This window comes from Lygodium microphyllum, chromosome 13 (assembly GCF_053477565.2).
Source record: "Lygodium microphyllum isolate KBCC chromosome 13, Lygodium_microphyllum_v1.1.10, whole genome shotgun sequence".
Classification (NCBI taxonomy): Eukaryota; Viridiplantae; Streptophyta; class Polypodiopsida; order Schizaeales; family Lygodiaceae; genus Lygodium; species Lygodium microphyllum.
The window spans coordinates 3,267,635-3,273,773 of record NC_141147.1 but is presented as its reverse complement, the minus strand read 5'-3'; the positions used below and the strand labels follow the sequence as shown (position 1 = coordinate 3,273,773).

At 46.0% G+C, this 6,139-nt stretch overlaps 1 long non-coding RNA gene across 1 annotated transcript; it reads left to right on the top strand.

Moving 5' to 3' along the window:
- The first annotated feature begins 228 nt into the window (after positions 1–228).
- LOC148026290 (uncharacterized) lies at positions 229–832 on the top strand. The gene is made up of 3 exons (XR_015692764.1): positions 229–361; positions 458–559; positions 652–832. It is a non-coding gene; the product is annotated as an uncharacterized LOC148026290 (long non-coding RNA).
- Positions 833–6,139: the final 5,307 nt, after the last annotated feature.

Genomic DNA, 6,139 nt, shown 5'->3' with positions numbered 1-6,139 from the left:
TCGGCACAACGTCCTGGATCATTGGAGGAACATACCGGAGGGGAGCAAGGAGTACATAGTAGCATCCTTGCATGAGGAGTTCCCGGTGCCAGCCGCAGTGGATAGATTCTCTACGGGCTGGATGATGGATTGCATGCGTGCATACATGTCACATAGACGATCCGACACACGCAAGGCAATCAAGAGTGGGGCTCCAAAGCCCGAGTGGTTAGATGCAGAGGACTGGCGCCGACTGAGGGAGGAGGCTACAAATTCGCCAGGACGTTGGAGTCAGCAGCGGGAGGCGGCGAGGGCACGAATCGAGGCCGGATCGGTACATCATCTTGGGAGTGGCGGCCACAGGACATATTTGGAGGACTTTGTAAGTTTCTCTTTTGTTTTGCTTATTTGTTTTTTTGAGATATTATTTGTACTGACAATCATATTTCTAACAGTTAGCATTTTGTTTTCTTTGCAGCACTCCATTACAAATCGCGATCCGCAAGGCCTTGAGACTCAATATGCAGAGAGGCACGGTCTCAGATCATTGATCGACCGATTGTACAGACGCGGCGGCGCAGTAAGTCTCTCATCTTTCATGTCCGTAGTTACCATGAGATATTTGAATGCATTATTGTATGGTGGATTGATATGTTGTTTCTTTTTCTGCAGAATCCGTTTGATGCTCCTTTGCAGAGGGACGAGCTTTCGGGGGACGACGATTTGTAGCTCGCCCTCGGATCCTTAGCGCTCACATACCTTTAGTTTTTAGTCGCCCGATCTATGTAGACATTTTCTATGTATTAGTGATATTGTTTTATGATTGTACCAATCGCATTTTATGCGATATCATGTATTTATTTCATCTATCAGTTTTATGATTTCAGTATAGATTCTTTTTGTTTGCAAACGCTTTGTATGCAGCAGTGCAGAAACTATTTTGTATGGCTCTCATACAGCACACAGTGCTATATGTGGCAGGGCAGCTTGCTGCCCTGCCACAAAATTTTTTTTTCCTCTGTTACCGTCGCTATTTGCGTCGCAAATTTACTGCAGGCGTCGCTATTGTCGTCGCTATCAGCGTCGCAAATTCTATATAACCGTCGCTATATGCGTCGCTATTTGCGTCGCTATATGCGTCGCATTTGCGACGCATATAGCGACGCATATAGCGACGCTAATAGCGACGATTCCATGGCGTCGTCAATAACGACGCTTTTTGCGACGACGGGGGCAAATTTTGTTGTTTGTATTTTCGTCGCTTTAAACGTCGCTATAAGGTCTATATCTTGTAGTGTTATATTACCTAGTCAATTCAATTATGCTTGTTCTGCGACAAGAATGATCCTTCTAGGGTGATAAACCAAATCTAACGGGATCCAATTCGCGTAAACATGCGATTGATTGCCGTTTCCTTGGTGAGGTAAAATTACTTGCTAATCTGTACGCTAACTTCCCTAATTAATCAAGCCTATACTTTGTAGTCTATGCTCTCGAAACTTATGCATTGGCGAATCATACAATCTTTCCTTGGTGCACGATAATTTGGTTACTAACTTTTCCTAGGACCTCCTACTAGGTCTTACATCAATAGTCGTACCTACAACCTTGTTGTTTATCCTTTTTCATCCTATGCTTTTACACCTAATTACTGCTCTTAATGATTGACCTTTTTCTCATGACGACTATGCAATTTCTAACATTCTCCTAGCCACGAAGTCGTTGGTGAAACACAAGCGAAACTAGTGTTATTCTATTCCATCTTATAACTATTTTGCAAGTCATACGTTCACTTTAGTACCCTATTAATTCTTTCCGAATGAAACCTTATGGCGCTTAACCTTTTCCTATGAAATCATTATGAGAGGTATGTTACCTAATGTGCAGTATACGCTTAATCTACCATATCTAGGATGACAAATAATGCACATATAAATTCCGTTTCCTTGCTTAGGATTAGATTCCTTACCTTGATAAGGTACCAACTACATGCATCTAACCCTCTAATCGTTCAATCTTTCATAATGTTCAAAAGATGCATTTCTTTCAATTTCCATATGCAAATTAAACGTAAAAGTGCAATTTCCTTTCTAAGCGCGCCTAATCATTTCCTTATGCGGAATTAACACGGAAGAACCTGGACTTGTGGAGTCGGGGTGATGTCCACTTGCACATTCGGAGTCGAGCCTCCCGCGGTCGCCTCTTGGGATCTTTTTGGAGCCATTGCACACGTAGGTTAGGTTTCTGAACTCGCTTTCGTCGCCTACGGATTGTTCTGCTTTGACACGCAACCTTCCGGCCTTTGCTTTCCTCGTAGGCAGAAGATCCTTTTACGGTAGGTCGCTTGCGGAGAAGGGCCTTAAAGGACTTCGTGGGACCCTTTCCGTTGGTCTAGTGGGATCCTTATAGCCCCTCTTCAATTCCCGAAAAAGGGGTGTTAATGGTCCTTCTTCGAAATTGTGGTGGGAAGGGTATTTCGGGACGGTGGTGGGAAAGGACCCTTGGGAAGGCCTTTGGGAAAAAGGGTGTAAAGAAGTCGTGGGAAAGGGGGTTATGAGGCCCCCTTTGGAAACTTCTAAAGAAGCTTCCAAAGAAGCTTCTGAGAGCACGTGGGGGCGATCAGTGTGGCGGACGGAATGGTGGCAGCTGCAGGAGACCGGCGGCCAGGGTGAGAGCAGAGACGGATTGGGCGGAGCTGGTGGCAGCACGGCGGCTGGCGGCGATCAGCACGGCGGTGGCCTCCACGAGCTTCCTCCCTCTCTCACAGAACCTCCCCTTCTCTCCTCTTCCTTAAGCACACCCCCTTGATGGGGGTGTTTTTATAGCCTTGGGGGTGGGGAAGGGGGTCTCCACCCACGTGGGGAACTCCCCCATGCAAACCCCCACTTTGCCATCCTCCCCCCACACACTCCCTTTCCTCCAGCCATGCATCAGCTGGGGGAAGGGATGAACATAAAAAAAATTTGCATTTATTTAATTAAATTGCCCCTCCCAAGAGGGTGTTTCCGTGTGGCTTGCGGTTTTGAACACCCGGTTCGATTTACCATTCGCAGAGGACCCTATTTCCCGCGTGCGGCTCACACATTACGCGGCCAATAATTTAAATGCGAGAGATACCCTTTGCACAGGGTTTGCACGGCGTGCGGGAAGTAATATTTACGGTACGGTACATGGAAATATTACATTCTCTCCCCCTTAGAAGAATCGAGATGTCCTCATCTCGAGATAAACTGGGGATGTTGAAGATTGAGAGAGCTTTCATCCATCCAGGTAGCATCCTCTTCGGGGTAATCTTTCCACTGGACGAGGCATTCTCTCAAGGTTCTAGATCTCAACTGTCTCTCCCTGACCGTGGCCAATACCTTGACGGTGTCCCTCGCTGAGCTTGGGGCATTGCTTTCTGAAGTGACCGAGTTCATTGCAGTGGAAACATCGGATGTTTCGGCCATTACCGTGAGTAGGAACAAAGTTGTTGATGTTATTTGTCCTTGCCTTCTTTCTTTGTCCCTGATTGTGGCCTTGAACTCTCTTAACCTGGGGTCTGAATGCTCCTCCGCTTGGGTCGCTATAAGACCAATTCTTAATACTCCTTGGTTTAGCTTGCACTTCCTGAATTATGGGTGCCGCTCGAATGAGTGCATCCTGAAGATCTGATGGTCTCATAGATTCGAGACGGGTATTTACAGGTGGATTTAAGCCTGCGCAAAATTTGGACACCTGCTGTGTCGTGTCCATTCGTGGCGCATACTTCAAGAGTGAGACAAACTTAGAGTAGTATGCATCAAGCGTGAGTCCTAACTGTTTTAACTCATAAAACTCATTCATTTTCTGAGTACGATATGCAGGCGGCAAATATCTCCCTTGCACGGCTTGCTTTAACTTCTCCCAGGTAACAGACCCCTCTGAAATCCCTTGATCCCTGCACCATTGCTTCCACCATAGTCTAGCTTCACCGGTAAGTTTTAATTTGGCGAGCATGGCCTGATTGGTAGGTGCAGTGCCAGCGGCTTCGAAGTAGTCCTCCATAGATTCAATCCAAATCTCAGCGTCCGTCTGGACGAATCTGCCTCTCCCGTCAAACTCGGGTGGCTTTATCTGTTTGAGGAGGAACTTCTTCTCCTGGATCACAGTTGTACTTGCCGTAGGGGGTGAATTTGGAACCTGTACCTGGGGTTGCGCCTGGGTAAAAGTTTTCTTAACATTATTATATGATAATTAACATTAGCTTATCTTTAGTTCAGCTAATTCGTAACTCATGAAGCAACTTGACTTTTTGCAACAACCCTGATGCACAATCGGATAGTGATAGAAAGAAGTCCTTATTTATATTTATATGGCGTAGCCTCATACAACAACTCCAGTCATTACATCTAGTTTGGGGAGAACAACATAGTATTGGATTTGTCTACAGGAACTGTGTAGTAGTAGGGTTTCGGGTCATGTATCTTTAGGAATCGATAATTCATCGGAAGTTCGGGATATCCTTTCCGCTGGAAACCATACTTCCCATGGCGGTCCAATACCTTAACTCTATCAGCTGGAATTACACGGGTTACTTCCTCATATACATATGAGTTTAATTCAACTCTACGACCTCGAATATGCAAAGTCGAATTCACGTGAGCTTCCACAAAAATGAACAGCTTCACGACTTTCAAATCTTCCAACCACTTGATCCTCCTCAGGTTGGTTTGTAGATAAGCGAACTGGTGGGCAGCTATGTAGTAGATTCCTGAAGACCCAGTCCATCTTCGCTCTATATATAGAGGTGATGGGATATAAATATGCTCCAAGATGTTCATCATTTCAATTCTCTGCCTATAATGCGGAGAATGCATCGCAGTCATGAACATGATCCGGAACATCAAAAACTTGTTCCACGCCTCGTAATTCTGCAAGACAGTATCGAAGATGAGAAAATGTTTGGACAGGAACAATTTCTTTACTTCACTTCTAATGAAATCTTATGGAAACAATTCCATTATAAGTCGGCTCTGATACCAACTGTAACGTGTCCGCTAGAATCATTCCGGACGCGTCTTAGCAGTCCATCGGAAAGGTTGTCTAGAAAACTCCACCCGACACTCCCATGGAATGTTACAGGTTTTGCAATCTAGGTCTTTCCGAGTCTGCCACGTAGCGGAAGTATCCTGGCCGTTCCCACTTAGGATCGACCTGAATTTGGGTTTCCCTGTTTGGTCATTAGCTATCAACAACTAGCGTCAGACCTGATCGAACTACTTTACGCAGAACGCCCGGTCTGAAGCGAATTCATGCTGCACTTGGTTCAAGGAGAATGGGAAACGAGAGGGATGCAAGGCTCGACCTCTCTGCCAAAAAGGCATAGTCCCATTCCGTTCCCCCTAAAATAGCTTGAATCGGGTAATTGGTATTTCCAAGTCATCGTTCTCCTTTCTTGTTTCGGTGAAGACGATCATCCTCTGTCCGTTGAAGACCTTGAGAAAAGTTCCCGGCTAACCGGGACCACCCATCCGTAGGACAGACCCATGGTCCATCCTCCGCACTTTCCTCGGTTTGTTTTAGTTATGTAATTACCTACCACATTAGTTTGACACATACAAACAGCTTCCTTGATTAACCCTGTTAAGCACTGGTTCCTTCACGTAATCTTATCACAGGACATAAAGAAAACAATGCCAAACAGCTCCTTTATTATCATTTTATCCTTTTATCTTTGGAATACAAGGAGTTCCCGCCCGTAGGCGTATTCATAATTTGCCCGAAGGCTATCCAGTAATCCTTCCTGTGATTACTATCCCAAGTTTCCGCCCGTAGACTAGTATGCGGGCCTCGAGATCCAATCCCGAGTCACGTTAGTCTCTTGTGCAGGGCCCGGAAGGCGAGGGATTTACAGCCAGAGCCCCCCTGGCACCCAAGCGTCCTCCTGCTCCAAGCAGAACTCAACGGAGAGACCTCTCACGGCGGGTTCGGTCCACGTTCCCGGCGCGGTTCACAACCCCCTTGGTTAGGGTCAGGCAGGCAGTCGGGGGTAACTGAAGCTGCCTCTCAGGCACCAACCTGAAGCTTTAGATATATTTTCATCCTTTAGTTCATTGAGCAAACAATGCAAACAGTCCTTTCTAAACTGTTACAAGCACAATCAATTCAGTGGTCTTTTAGCTGGCAAACTGTTAAGGAG